General features: G+C 35.9%; 1 long non-coding RNA gene across 1 annotated transcript; it reads left to right on the top strand.

Moving 5' to 3' along the window:
- The first annotated feature begins 5198 nt into the window (after positions 1 to 5198).
- LOC121322672 lies at positions 5199 to 10230 on the top strand. The gene is made up of 3 exons (XR_005951071.1): positions 5199 to 5537; positions 7558 to 7771; positions 9959 to 10230. It is a non-coding gene; the product is annotated as an uncharacterized LOC121322672 (long non-coding RNA).
- The last annotated feature ends 6344 nt before the right edge of the window (positions 10231 to 16574 follow it).

Raw genomic sequence — 16574 nt, 5'->3', positions numbered from 1 at the left:
CTTCACTGTTGACTGCAGACACTCATTCGTGTACCGCTCTCCAGCCCTTTGGCGAACAAATTGCCTTCTGTTACAGCCAAATATTTCAAATTTTGACTCATCAGTCCAGAGCACCTGCTGCCATTTTTCTGCACCCCAGTTCCTGTGTTTTCATGCATTGTTGAGTCGCTTGGCCTTGTTTCCACATTGGAGGTATGGCTTTTTGGCAGCAAGTCTTCCATGAAGGCCACTTCTGACCAGACTTCTCCAGACAGTAGATGGGTGTACCAGGGTCCCACTGTTTTCTGCCAATTCTGAGCTGATGGTACTGCTGGACATCTTCCAATTGCGAAGGGAAGTAAGCATGATGTGTCTTTCATCTGCTGCAGTAAGTTTCCTTGGCCGACCACTGCGTCTACGGTCCTCAACGTTGCCCATTTCTTTGTGCTTCTTCAAAAGAGCTTGGACAGCACATCTGGAAACTGCTGACTGCCTTGAATTTTCTGCCTGGGAGAGACCTTGCTCATGCAGTATAACTACCTTGTGTCTTCTTGCTGTGCTCAGTCTTGTCATGGTGACAGTAAACTGTCTTCAGCAACCTCACCTTGTTAGCTGAGTTTGGCTGTTCGTCATCCAGTTTTATTCCTCCTACACAGCTGTTTCTGTTTCAGTTAATGATTGTGTTTCAATCTACATATTGAACTGATGATCATTAGCACCTGTTTGGTATAATTGTTTAATCATACACCTGACTATATGTCTACAAAATCCCTGATTTTGTTCAAGTGTACCTAAAAGAATTGATGCTGTTTTGAAGGCAAAGGGTGGTCACACCAAATATGGATTTGATTTAATTTTTTCTTATGTTCACTCACTTTGCATTTAGTTAATTGATAAATATAATCTATTAACATGTCTATTTTTGAACGCATTCTTACTTTACAGTATTTTTTCACACCTGCCTAAAACTTTTGCACAGTACTGTATGTATGTATGTATGTATATATATATATATATATATATATATATATATATATATTATATATATATATATATATATATTCTTCAGAATTTCAAAACTGTGTGGTAATGCTTTGACCACATTTACTGACCAGATTGTGTAATAGTAATCTTTTTCTCAATATGGTGGTTGTGTTGCATGACTTATTACTGAGAACTGATTACAGCAAATGCTGTATGTGTTTCTTAAGGTTTATATATATATATATATATATATATATATATATATATATATATATATATATATATATATGCTGTATTCCTGTTATGTGACTTTTTTTTTATAACACACTCTTGCAACATTGCCCGCAAGTACAAAACAGTTGCATTGCCCTTGTAGTGCCCCTGGATTACCAAAGAACATTGCTTGGTAGGGATACAGTAAATGTGAATATAAGCTTTGACTAAGTATGGCTATATACCATTTTGTGTTCCTGTTAGTTTGAACCTCCTGCCATTCAATCTTTTATAGTGTTTAATATATTGTTTATCTAATTCCATGTTTACAACCCCCACAATCCCATTATGCCCATAGAGATACTTTGTTTTGTTCCTTAAAGAGTAAACAGCAGGGTTCTGAAAAATACAACGTTACACATCCCCATGTGCTGCTACAACTGTTTAAATAATGTACCTGTAATTTTTCTTTTCATTGTTAACATCCTGACAACATTTTACACTTACATTATAACTTGTTTCAAAGCTCTTTTCAAAATAGCCGCTCTATTGCACTGGGGTATGAGAGCTATCCTCTAATCGAAAGAGCGATTTAAAAAAAAAAAAGTTCTCTGGCTTTTCAGTTCCTTATAGGGTGACCACCCGACCTGCATTCCTAGACAAAATGCAATCTTAACATTTAACTATACCAGTGTAATATGAAAAACCGCACGGTTTACCACTTACCGCTTTCCGCTTCCACTCCCGGTGTAATCAGACCTTTAAGGTCGAAGTCACAGCACTGATAGTGATACATCGGTATGGCAAAGTGCCCACCCCTTGGTATTTATTTATGTATGTTTTTTTTGTATTATTATTATTATTATTATTATTATTATTATTATGTTCATGTGCAGATGGACGAAAGCCGTCCAACATTGTTATTTATTATTTGAGATGACGTTTGCATTTGTGTTATGTTTATTTTTTTAAAAAAATCATGTGCAGACGGTCACCTGTATAAAAACCGCTCAGAGGAGAGTCGTGAGGAAAGTGTCATAGGCAAGACGTGACTAAGTTTGTGAATCAGAAATAACAATTGCTAGATGTGCTGGTGTATTAACCAGCACAATACTTGTTAGATTTTTGTTTTTTTGTTTGTTTGTTTGGCCAATGTGCCCTTTTTTTTGTGCCTAATTGTTTGTTTAAATCTTTTATTTTTCATTCAATTAAAATACGAGTTTGCTGTTTGCCCATACTATCTTTCTTTGTTTTGTGTTGCTTCTTCCTGGTCTGTGACGTCACCACAGCTACATACTGCAAACACTCTTTTACATATGGTGGCCTGCTTGGGAAAAACAACGACTCCAGGAGCCTGACCAGGAAGGAGTGAAGTGCAGTTTTTTTTATTATTATTATTTTTGAAAAAATTAAGGTGGGGAGAAGGAGCAGGAAGAGAATGGGGAGAGGAAAGCTGCAACAGCAACCGTAGCATCAGCAGGAGGAGGTCGGGATGACGGCTGAGATGCCTTTGTGAGGAACCTGACGGTGGAGTTGTGCGGGGCGTATGGGCACACGTTGGCCATCTGTCCAACGCAGTATGAAGAGGAGGAACTAGCACCTGAGTGGGAGGAGCCTGTGCATCCAGCGCTCAGAAGGGGGGAGCCCATGCATCCAGCGCCAAAAAGGGAGGAGCCCATGCATCCAGCGCCCAGAAGGGGGGAGCCCATGTGGCCACAGCCGATAAGGGGAGTACCACAGGTCCAGAACCTATGTCTCCAGCAGTGGAGGAAGGGTGCCTGCTGTTCCTGCATCAGCCAGCAGAGGATGTATGCCTGCTGCCTCCAACACCTCCACTGGCAAAAGCAGAGCAGGAGGAGCTGCCTCTGCCTCCACCACCTCCATCGGCAAGAGCAGAGCAGGATGCCTTCAAGTCGCCGCCCAGGGATGACTGCACGTCACCGCCCGGGGATGTCTGCCTCACTCCACTCACAATTGGCATTATTATTTATTATTTGAGATGACGTCGATGTTGACCATGTATAAAACCCAACAGCTTTCTGCACGAGAGTCGTGCTAGATGTGCTGTTGTATTAACCAGCACGATACTTGTTAGTGGTTTTTTTTGTTTGTTTGTTTGGCCAACGTGGTCTTTTTTTGTGTCTTTTTGTTTGTTGAAATCTTTTATTTTTCATTCAATTAAAATGTGAGTGCAGCAGCGCTGTTTGCCCATACTATCCTTCTTTGTTTTGTGTTGCTTCTTCCTGGTCCATGACGTTACCGCAGGTACGCATTGCAACGGTAAAGGAGTTTTTAAATATTAAACCTACAGTATCAGATGTGTAAATAGATATAAATAGAAGATTTATCTTCCAGCAGGACAATGACCCCAAACATACAGCCAAAGCCACATGGAATGGCTTAAAAACAAAAAGGTCAATGTCCTGGAGTGGCCCAGTCAAAGCCCGGACCTCAATCCAATTGAGAATATGTGTAAAGAGTTGAAAATTGCTGTTCACCAAAGGTCCCCATCCAACTTGACGGAGCTTGAGCAATTTTGCAAAGTAGAATGGGCAAAAATTGTAGTGTCCAGATGTGCAAAGCTGGTAGAGACTTATCCAAATAGACTCATGGCTGTAATTGCTGCCAAAGGTGCCTCTACCAAATATTGACTCAAGAGGGTGAATACTTATGCAATCAATTATTTTGTTTTGTATTTGTAATTAATTTAGAACAATTTGTAGATTTTATTTTTCACTTTGACATTATGGACTTTTTTTGTGTTGATCAGTGGCAAAAACTCCTAATTAAATCCATTTTGATTCCATGTTGTAACACAATAAAATGTGGAAAAGTCCAAGGGGGGGGGGGGGGGGGGGGGGGGGCCACTGTACTTCTAACTCGGGATCCTTTTAGATCAAGTCTTAATATTTATTTCAAATAAGATACATGACTGCCAATCCATTTAAACTATACATTTGTTTAGCTCCCAGAAATATAGCAGCAGTTTTAAGACTTTAAATTGTTGATTCAAGTATGTTTTTCCTTTTTTTACTGAGCTCAGCAGCTTTCTCCAGGAAGTTAGCTACTGAGGACTGACACGTAAATCAAAGAGTTGCCTAACTATGATAAGGACCTGCCACAAGTCGGGTCAGCCTGACCTTTCTCTGCATGCTTTTACACAGACTGTACATACCTTATATTTTCTACTGAGTGTGCAGTCTTTAAATAAGAGTACATTTACTGTGATTACTGACAGGGTTTTCACTTGATACCTGCAAGACACTTGTACACGTTTGGCAGAAACATCCTCGTCACATTCTAGCTTATTCAAATGAGCCCATTCACTGGTAGGGTTACTTTTCAAAATGGAAAAACGGGACATTTCTTATGCTTTATGCTAATTTTTTGCCCTCGAAACATCTACACTAACATGTAATGAACATGTATATATTTATTTCAAAGTATATTTTTCCTTTAAGTTTGTATTTCAAATAGGTTTTTTGTAGCTTTGGACTAGCTGTTGTGGCAGCTTTCTCCAGGAAAATTCATTTTTAAAAAGGGAACTCAGGAAAGAACAGAATGCAGCACTCTGACTGAAACACTTTACAGCATGTTGATGCAGAGTCGTTATCGGCATGCGATGAGATGCTGGTGTGGTTCAGTTGTGTGTACCATGTGAAAGTTTTCTAAGGGCGTGCCTGGATATATACATACTTTTTTTTATTGTTTTAAGAGGCGAGCGAACGAGTGTAACGTATTTCAAAATAATGTGACAGGGGCGGTACTATGATGCACTATAAATAGATATGCTATGGTTTGACTGTGATGCTAAACTGTAAGATTGCACTGTGTCTACGAATTTGGAACAAATGCCGTCCTGCAGGCATTAAACCCGGCACCGGGACCTGATCCTTACATTTCGGGACTGTTCCACCCAATTAGGGATGGGTGGTCACCTTAGTCACTGAATGACCACTTTCACAACCCACACATTCAATTCTTTTTACATCCCGTGTGTCTACATTCAAGTGTGAAAATGACATCCCTTCAGGACTATTACATTCAAACAGAATTCGGCAGTGTCTGACTAAGTGACCTGATCAGGGGTAACTCATCTCAGCCCTTATCACATCTTCACTTGTCACATCCGCACTTTAAAAAAGGATTACGTTCAACTGCTCTGTTCAAAGTTAGTTCTGTACCATGAACAACAGTTCAGGCTCTAAATGTTCTTTTCTTTTTTTTTTTTAAATCGAGCATTAGTTAATCGCCAGATCAATGACATGACAGATAAACCAATCGGAGCGGGGAATTTGTTTTATACTTTACTAGAATGGCGCCGGCGGTATTTAATCGAACACAGTAGAAAGTCAATAAAGGTGCGTTATTTTATTTATTTTTTATTTCCAACTGAACAATTAGCTAACGGTATTGTGAGGGAGCCCCCTCACATGGTAACGTCTTTATAAAGTGTGCAATGCATTTGTACTATTTTAAATGTATACCCTGACATGATTGTTGTTTTTATTAAGTCAGCAGAAAGCCGTGCTCATGTTTATATTCTGTGTAAATATTTAGGCCACCAAGTTTATTTATACGGTACTACTGTATATTGATTGTATAAAAATAATAATAATAAGTCTTGAAGACAAATACAACACTTGCAGAGTGTGAGTGCACAGGGTAAAGAAAAACAAACTAATCGTTTTTATATTTATGTGTTTTGTTCTGTGCATATTATTTTTACCTGTAAATTTATGTTATAAAAGTCTGTGTAATACGCTTTTATAGGCTGCGATTTCTGCGGTTTATTTGAGACCATTTTTAAATGTGTGTGGGATCTTTATCTATACGTTTATCTCCACTGTGATCATTATTTCATTTAGAATGTTGGTAACTGTTGGTGAATGTTGGTGAATATGATAAAGGGGTTTAGCTAAACAAAAGGTTTCTCAATGGCATAAAAAGTGTGGAGTTTTTTTTTAAGCATAAAGGTCGATTTCACCCGTTCTCTGCTTGAATGGAAAAATAAAGATCGAAAAAACTCAGTAAATTATTTAATCAAAGTTAATCAAATGAAACGAGTGTGATATTACATGTATGGAATGAAAATGTATCTTGTGACAAAGCTTTTATCTAAATACTGAATGGTAATGTAAGCCTATAGAAAATGTACATTTTAATATGAATTTGAAAATGGCTAATATTTGTCTAGAGGGGGCAGCCTGAAGGAACACAGAGCCTAATCTTTAGAGGGCCAGCAATCCCCCAAGGCCTGCCTCTCAGAGAGAGGGAAAGCCACACACACTCTTTTCCCACCTCTCCATGTCACTACCATGCCTGACAGGCGAATCTATGAGACTGCTGGCCCCTACCTGCAGTACCATGCATGCGCCAGACAGTCAGTACAGGTCTCCCCTGTTACAGGTCCATATTCATAAAGCATTTTCAACCAAAATCAAAATAAGCATTGCTTATAGGGACTGTTAAATTAGCACATGAAAGATGAATCTGACATTACAACGTCATTATTTTGCTTTCCAATAAGGAAAAAAAAGGTAAATGCTTTATAAATGTGGCCCTACATTATGTTTTCTCCAGATCTCTTGGAAAGCCTGTGAGTCAGGGACATTTTGTATTGTATAGAGAAAGACAAATGTTTTATTGTTAATAAAACATGGGTACCATTGATTCAGGTAAATTACTTATATATTAACCCTTTCAAATGCCTTGTTTTCAGCAGGCATTGAGGTTCTACTTAAACGTTTACACCTGCAAATTAACTGGTTTAATTAGTTTTCCTCAAGTTAGTTTAATGTAGAAAACTAAATATAGCTTTTCTAAATTGTTAAGTAAAAATCAAGCTGAAATAAACAGCCTGCTTTGTACTACTTGTTTCCAGCACACACAATCTATTTGACTGGTATTAAAGTGTGTGGAGAGCTGTACAGCAAGCCTGGCTATTAAATAGTAATCTCGGATCAATACATTTCTGTGGTTGGCTATCCTAAGGAGTGTACTGTGAAGAGGTATGGCATTACCAAGTTATTTTTACCTCGACATATTTCAAGGTCATCACAACTCTGTTAACTGTAATAACAGCTAAATAATAACTACAATTACATTTATTTAACTGTGATAATAAATACAACAAAAATTAAACTAATGATTATAACTAACTATAACTAAAAAAAAAAAAACACTGCTGCGAAAGTGTATATCTGGTACATATAAATCAGAAGAGTTCCGTCGCAAATTTTCCATCTCGTCATATATCTTCCACAGTTTTGGGTACGTGTGTGTGTATCGCCGTTATATGCACTGTTATCTGCGATTTGCCTTTCAAACTGCTAATTTCTTTTAAAGCCTATTTCTTAGCTCCCAATCTGTATCTTATAGGACAACCCATCCACGTGGCTTGGCTGTAATGAACAAATTGCCAATGAGAAGGATATAAACAGAGGTTCCGAGAGACTGCAGAAATCGCGAATAAAAAAAGTTTTGGTATTGAATGTCTGTGCAAGTTTCCTTTTCAGTTATGAAAAACATGATTCTTTTCTCGACTCTTGTTTTGCTTTTTCGACTTGCATCATATACTTGCAAAGCACAAAAGGTAAGTGATTCTATAATACTTTAAAACTATAAGTATTAAATTGGTAAGAGCAATTATACAGTGTAATGTTCTTTAAGACTAGAACCGCCACGCAGGTCACCCATACATTTTTAAACTGCTTATGGAAATGAAAGGCATACTATCGGATACAACTGAAAAGTTGTATTCGTGAACACCACATCTACCATTTGCAACACAAAAACCACCGTATTTAAATATAAAATTAATATGCTTTATTTTTATAACGAGCGTATACAGCACTACTACAAACATAGAAACAATATAATAACATGCACATTTCAAAATAAACGGATATGTACATATATCCGTGTAAATGCGTATATGTACAGACAAAACTAAAACCGGAACCATTGTTTCTAGTACTACATAAAAATAAAATATAACACCACTTCCGGTATGACGGCTGCGTTGTGCTCTATGGAGGAGCGTATGCTTCTGCCAGCTGGTTGCCTGCATCCAGGAGCTGTGCTGTAAAACGGACGCAATTCCATTGAACACTGCTGTGTAAACTGCTTATAAACTGTACGTTATAAACCTGCAAAACCCAAACTTTTTTTTTTTTTTTTTTTTTTTTTTCTCTAAAAGTAATATATAAAAAAAAAAAAATACTTTTCATATTAGGCACAAGTTGTTATCCTACTTGTCATTTCGGTTTGCAGTATGAGTGTAGCTTGCCGTATTCCAATCAAAATCACTACTTTCAACATTAAATATTTCCTTCTGATATATTCCAAGTTGTATTTGTGGAACAAAACGAATTATTGTTGTCTCTAAGGTACATTGAAAAACAATCAACTAGACATTCATTGAGTTAACATCTTGACAAATCCACTGTCATACGTAGCAATCTGTCTCGTAGTCAGTCTTCAAACAAACGCTTGAAATAATAAAAAGGAGGGGGCATGTCTTGTTTGCTTCATTTACAAAAATAATAGAATATCTTATTTTATTTTATAGATATCTAGAATCTATGGAGAAGGAATCTATGAAAAAAGGACCTAGGTTTTTGTTGATTCAGAAATGTCTTCATCTAGGCAATGTGGGGAAGCTATAAAAAAGGCTAACGAGATGCTCGGATACATTGTGAAAAGTGTTGAATTTAAATCAAGGGAAGTAATGTTAAAACTGTACAATGCACTTGTAAGACCTCATCTTGAATATTGTGTGCAGTTCTGGTCACCTCGCTATAAAAAAGATATTGCTGCTCTAGAAAGAGTGCAAAGAAGAGCGACCAGAATTATTCCGGGCTTAAAAGGCATGTCATATGCAGACAGGCTAAAAGAATTGAATCTGTTCAGTCTTGAACAAAGAAGACTACGTGGCGACCTAATTCAAGCATTCAAAATTCTAAAAGGTATTGACAGTGTCGACGCAAGGGACTTTTTCAGCCTGAAAAAAGAAACAAGGACCAGGGGTCACAAATGGAGTTTACAAAAAGGGGCATTCAGAACAGAAAATAGGAGACACTTTTTTACACAGAGAATTGTGAGGGTCTGGAATCAACTCCCCAGTAATGTTGTTGAAGCTGACACCCTGGGATCCTTCAAGAAGCTGCTTGATGAGATTTTGGGATCAATAAGCTACTAACAACCAAACGAGCAAGATGGGCCGAATGGCCTCCTCTCGTTTGTAAACTTTCTTATGTTCTTATGTTCTTATATTAAAGACACGTATTGTAATGCATGGGACACATTGACCCACGTAGCGGTTCTCGATAGAACTGTTTATAACTTTATCATTTTTGCGATTCTGGCTATCGAACGCCGTCAGGGTATTTAATTCATATATTTTATTAAGTCAAAAACGGACCTACAAATACGATTTACAACCGAAGAGTAATTAACATTTTAAGCGCAAAATGGGTCACAGCAACCCGCATGGCTGTTCTAGTGTTAAACATTGTGAGAGAACACATTTAGTTAAGCAAGTAAATACATCTTTATTGTCAACGTTTTATCGATGTTTTCTAAAAACACCTTCATGTGTTCAATTTATATGCACAATAACATACACTAACCTATACATACATTTGTAACAATATAAACAGTACTTATGTATTCACAATATATATCCTATATATCCAAACTGCCCTGAATCCATCATTAAAATCCATGCATGTTGAAATTGTTATCAATCTAAGTCTGTAAGTAATCAATTTTATTTCAGTGTAATTTGGAAGGAAAATGGATAAATGATCTTGGATCCAACATGATTATTTACAAGAGAAATAACAAGGGAATCTTCTTTGGCTCATACTTCACTGCAGTGACAACAGAAAAGAACGTGAAAATTACTCCATCGCCCATCTCTGGAGTTGTACATAATTCTTCTGAGCCGGTATTTGCTTTCCTTGTTAAGTGGTCTTTCTCAGGTAAAGCAATACTTTTGTCCATTGCACAGTATATCAGAAACTCCTAGCACTATGAGCACTTGTATAACTCCCAGACTTCAACTTGGAACATCTCAGAATCATAAAGCTTAAATTTTAAATGTAAAAACATTATGCATTGTAGGGCTAGTCAGAAAATATACTTTAATGAACATGGTATTTATATTTTTTAGATAGATATATGAATTTAGATATATAATTATATATATATATATATATATATATAGATATCAATATAGTATATATATATATATATATATATATATATATATATATATATATATATATATATATATATATATATATATATATATATATATATATATATATATCTATATAATTTTTTTATTTTTTTTTTTTTTTTTAGTCTAAGATATTGTTCGAAATGACCGGTACGAAACTACCGTTCCCACTTGCAGAACTTGGTACACCGATGCGTCTCGTTTCGTTTTAGGTGAGGTCATTTCTATTGAAACCAATAGTTGGCCTCAGAGAGCACGTTTGTTCAAGAAGGGGTGGCAACCAGGTAATCCAAAGACTGTCAAGCTATATTTGTAAGCAAGTAAAGAGTATACAGCTATAACAGTACATCATTATGAATGACGATTCTGAGTTTTTTGCTATTTTTACATAAAATTATTCCACCACTTGGCATCATTTTAACACAATAACTGCATTTTGTATATTCAAATACCTATCTAGAGTGGCCTGGGGTGGAGTGTTTTAAAGACATAAATATTTGCATCCCTTTTATTATGCGTTTCTTCGCTATGGGGGGGAATATAAAATTTAGCTAAGATTTGTCACCATATAAATGTAGCTTTTATTATATATCTATCTCTCTATCTCTCGCACACACTCAAAGTCAGCATGTCATTGTTTTTCTGAGTAGCCTACGCAGCACTAAATATAAAACAAACAAAAAGTTGAAAAGTCAAATCGCAGACAGGCAACGTGTTAAAGGGGGCCTCAAAGGTCAGAAAAAAGACCAGAAACAGATAAACCCCTCGTTTTACCTACAGTTTACAGGAAATTAAAAAAAAGTTCAACGGCAGTTTGTTTTTTTTTTTTTTTTTTTTTTTTTTTTTTTTTTTTTTTTTTTTTCCATAGAGAAAGTGAGTTAAATAAAAGTTGTCTGACTGAATATTGTTATGTAACATACTTTTTCAAAGTCCCTTTATTTATAGATATATCTTTTTTTTTTTTTTTTTTGAAGATTCAACAGAGTCTATTTTGTTTTATTTGTATTTTGCTAAAAAACAGAAATTTCATGAAATAAACATAGGTTTTTGATATAACTTTACGACACCGCGTATAACGTAACAATAAACGGGAAGAAGATGCAAGCACGATTTTTTGTTTAAAGTAATTTATTGTATCCAAAACTATATTGAAATGCTGCCGCATATTGCATTTTATTTGCGCATGTATTTGTTTGCTGGCGTATATTGGTCAGCTGTTGGTTTTCTTTTGTATTTATTGGTTTTCTGAATCGTCTATTGGTTTGCTGGGCATATGTATTGATTTACTGGGGCATCTATTAGATTGCTGGCACATAAATCGGTTTGAAATTTAAAAGCGGGCATGATTTGCTCAGCCCCTGGCCCTGCACTTTTTTTTTTTTTCCCCCCTCAATAGAATTCAATGTAACGTTTCTCGTAAATTCATAGAAAGTATCAGGGATCTTTACTTCTCAGGTATGTATAAAATGACCATGCAGAGGAAGCATATAAACGGATCTCCCCTTAAGGACCCTTACGTTTTTTTTTCGTATTGTGTTATGGCAGGAGAAAAGTTGCACATTTGATTATCATTTGGGTAGATATAATTCGATAAGGCTAGCATAAACAAAGGGATCACGCATTTCACATATGAGAGAGTTAAGTGACTTCTGAAGAATTTTTGTGACTTTTTTTTAGAGTTAGATAGGTGTACTGGTACTGTGCAATCTCTGGACTTGGCACAGTTAGAAGTTACATCAAGACACCTAGAGAGTCATAAACATATCATTTATTGTTTTGCTGAGTGAGTCTCAGCAAACGGCAAACATAATTACTGTAAACTGTCTACTGAACTCATTGTATATTGAAATTAATTCCCTTGTAGAAAGCTTTTCTGAACAGATGTATCACTTCAATCCAGAATTAGAGATTTCTGGTTGTTCACATCAGAGCTGGTCGACCACGGTACAGGATGTAGTTACTGTGTTTCTGTTTAGACTGAAGAATTAATCTTTTATGTATTGTACTATTTTAAATGGTTTAGTAAAAAATAAAAACAAAAAAAGTTAATATTACTTTGAAGTCTATTGAGGGAAAAATAAAAATAAATTGTGCTTGAGTGCAGGGCCAGGGGCTGTCCAAATCATGTCTGCTTTTAATTTCAAACCGATGTATGCCCCAGCAAACCAATACATGTGTCAACAGATCAATACATGTGCAAACAAAATTCAATATGTGCCAGCATTTCAATATAGTTGTGAATACAATGGTGTTTCTATTTTTTGCCTCATAGTTCACTGAGCTACAAAATAAAAATCTCATTTGCTGACCTGCATAGCTACACAAATGCTGTGTGCTACACAACAAACAATTTACACATACTGACATATTTGTATTTTCAGTGGATGACACTGCTTTTTTGCAGGAAGTAAAGGCAGTGCCTAACAATGTGTTTTTACATCAATTTCCAAGATTTCACTGACTTTTGTTTAAATTCACGATTTCCGTGACAATTTATGGGTGTGATTCGCCAAATATTGATTGCAAATATTTATGGATTTGCAGCATTTGCAATTGTATGGCTAAAGATTTGAGCAAAAAAAAGTTATTTTTGTAGATTCCAGTATATCTTTGTGCATGCTAAACCAAATATAATTAAATATTATACATAGAATCAAATAGAATAGATTTTAAATTGTTAGAACATAACACTCGTTTTACATTTAGATGCATCTAGATTCATGTCTAATTGTTCAGTTGTAAAACTACTCAATGATTTATTAACTTTTTTTATTTTCTCCCAATCTGTAAAACAGGGTTGGCAGTGATGTGTTTCGTCGGCCAACCTAAAGAAAAGGAAATTCATCATGAACTTTAAAGGAAGTTAAAAGCAAATGAAGCGATGTTATCAAAAATCTGAAATAATTTGCTCTCCCTACTTTAATCTTTCTTCTTATCATGAAATTTAAGCTTACTTAAATGAAATCTCTCTCTCTCTCTCTGATCTCATTTGATTTGTTTTTCCATTGTTCATTTAAATTTAAGCATTAAAATACATGTATCCTGTGTTTTCGTGTTATGAAATAAACAGTGGTAATATTCTCTATTCCTAGGGTGAACAAAATTAGTTTGTATATTATTTTTTGAGCACCGTCTGTACAGAAAATGTAATCATTATAATAACGAAGTTGCTAGCAACTTTACAGCTTCCAAGGTGACCAATGAACTTTATTCAGTTGTGTACATTACTTCCCATAGGCCTCTACACCTCTATGAAGTTTATAGGTTTGTAATAACCATGACCCTATCTGCACTCTCAAAAGAGTTTAGCAAGTTTTGCATTTGACCTTTAGCAGAGGTCACAGGTAAGGACATTTAAGAGCATATGTGGGTTCCTGAATGTGTTCATAGTAACCATGACTCTGCACTCTCTAAGAATTTATAGAGCCAGTTAGGCATTTTACAGAAATTAAAAAATCCAATATGGCTGCCAAATCATGGGACCAACCAATGCCATTCTTTTGTTGACATTAATTCCCTTAGGCCTCTACTACTCATTAAGTTTCATCACATTAAATTCTCTGCATTTATTAGGAAACTCAATTGAATAACACATTTCAACAAACAAAATACATTTCTTGGACACTCCAAAACAGGCAGTTATATTCTATTACTAGAACAGTTTATCCACTCACTTCATAGAATTAGCTACAGTTAATTTCTCGAGTCATACAATGTTTTATATTTGATATGTGCAGTACTTATCAATTTTCAACAAAGACATCTATCTTGTAGTGGTGATAGTAACACTAGTTTCTCCTCTCTGGATCTGAAGTCCACCCAAAGTAAAGGAGATGGTGGTTCTTGAAATATTGCGTCAGCTCTCAGAAAAACAATAGTTCTTTTCAAAAGATAGACAGCTTGTTGATTTCCAACAGTCTTGCAACATTATCTTTGTTGGAAGATTTCCAACTGGAAATAATTCTGTTGAAGAGATGTAACTCGGTTCAAAGAATGTGTTGTACTTAAAGCTAGGTTTGTGTTCTTGTTGCAAACTTTCTTTTCCAGAGGCATAAACGCTGGCTTTACTTCAGTTGGTTTTGTGCAGCGACATAAAAACAAAGAGCCGCTTTGAGATCAATGCAGTTTCCTATTTCAGTCTAGCAGGGCCGTCTTCAAAGCTGATTTCAGCCTTCTCGGAACATGATTTTTAGCCATCTTTCGGACCCAATTCTCCCATGACTTTTGAGCTTATTCTCCTTGCTTACTCCAAAATTTATTTTGTGCCCTCAGATCCTCTTCAGAACTTTTTGAACTCTGTCAACAGATCCCATTTCAGACCTCAGAACCCTTGTTTCTTTGTGTAGCACTAGCTCCATGAATGCAGCATAAGTAATTTGCTGCCTGCTGCTCTTAATTGAGTATCAGAATACCTGGCCAGGTTAATTTAATTCTCTGTTCAACTGCTAAATAAGTAATTTTGTTCTCATTTTTAAAGTGGGCCTTTCAGATTCCATAAGGTAAAATTAGGTGAAGCTATTTCAATTTACTGTTAAATTTTGGTAAGGGGTTTATCTCTGCACTGGACTTTCTTGTTTTAACTGAATGATCTTTTCCTTAATTGCCTCATGACATTCTATTTAGATTCAGGTGTTTTCCTTAATTGGCTTTGCAAAGGTCTTATTGGGCTTGATGTATCATTAAATCTAAGTATCTTAATTGGTGGCTCTTTAAATAGGACTATTACTTCCTGGTGAGGGGGTTGGTTCCTTTTTTTTTTTTTTTTTTTTTGCTGGGGTGATTCTTTTTCAGGTGTGGTTTTTTGTGGATGCAGAATGTTTGAAGAGGGAGTTTGCTGGTCTGTAAAGGAGAAATCAGGAAGCAATAATTTTTTGGTTGTTAGAAACAGTATTTTCTCTAATCTGCCATTTTTCCAGTTTCAATTAATCAGTTATCTAATCTTCTGCCAAACTGAAACTATCCACATCATTCAAATTGTTTATATGGATCCGAAGAACAACAGCAACTAATCCATTTATCATCGCTTTTTGTCTTCTTACCTGGTTGGAAACTCCAAACTCTACAGGACCAAGGAAGAACTGGGTGAGATCCCCTAATGGGGAGGAATCTTTTTTTTTCTGCTGGATTATCTGGGCTGTTCTGACTCTGAGTATTATCATTTTTGTTTATTTATTGGGGATCAACGAGCACCCAGCACAGCAGTTTCATTTGTTTTGTGTTTAAACTTTTCTGGTTCAACTACATTTGCAATATGGATTGGATAATATTTTAGGACTTTTAAAGTATTGGTGGTTGTTTCATGGACTTCTTTTTTTCTTTTTATAAGGACTGCCTGATGGACTGTGGTAAACATTTTGAAGGGTTCAAATGCTGTCTGTTTAAAACTCATGTACCCCAAATGTTTGTTGCATCTGTCTCAAGTATAATATTCCACACATTCAATAACATCGTGCTATTTGAACTCTGTTGCCTTCTGGTTTAATTGTCTTCCTATGTTCTATTTGTTGTAAACAATCCTGACTTACCCGGCAATTTCTTGGTTCTGTTGCGCAAGCCTACTGCTTTGGAGACTTATTGTTCAGGGTAGTTTATTTGTATTTCAGTCAAATACTAGTTATTGGACGTTGCTTAAGGATTGGGTTTGTTACATTTGTCTGTCCCAGGCTTTTGAATTAAGCGCTGACCCACCTTGAGTGGATCGTTTAATTCATGGGTGGTGTCTCTTCATTATTGGCTTTTTTTAAAACCATTTCCTTCTTAGAAAGAAAAGAGAAACTGGAATGACTGTGTTGTTGAAAATACTTTACAAAAACATTTGCAAGAGTTTACTTGCAGGTCTTGGTTAAAAATAATCAAATAGATGCACCTGTGATAGGTAGCATTCACTTCTGTATAAATGTCCCTCGTGTGACTAATTACGCAACTGGAGTTACAGAAATCCTGTGGTGTGTAATAAATTAGATTTTTAGAAATCTGAAAACAGTTTTTGTGAACTCTATGGAATTCTAGCAGTTGCCCTGCCAAAACTAAATGTGCATTGTAAAATAGATACTTAAACAGGAAACGTACCATGGTACAATTTATACACACAGTGATTGAAGGAGGTATAACAGTTGCATCTCCCTGTTGAAAATCAGTTTTTCTCTAAATG

Source organism: Polyodon spathula, chromosome 11, assembly GCF_017654505.1.
Source record: "Polyodon spathula isolate WHYD16114869_AA chromosome 11, ASM1765450v1, whole genome shotgun sequence".
Lineage (NCBI taxonomy): Eukaryota > Metazoa > Chordata > Actinopteri > Acipenseriformes > Polyodontidae > Polyodon > Polyodon spathula.
Note: the sequence above shows the minus strand (reverse complement) of the source record. Positions and strands in the feature narration are given on the sequence as shown.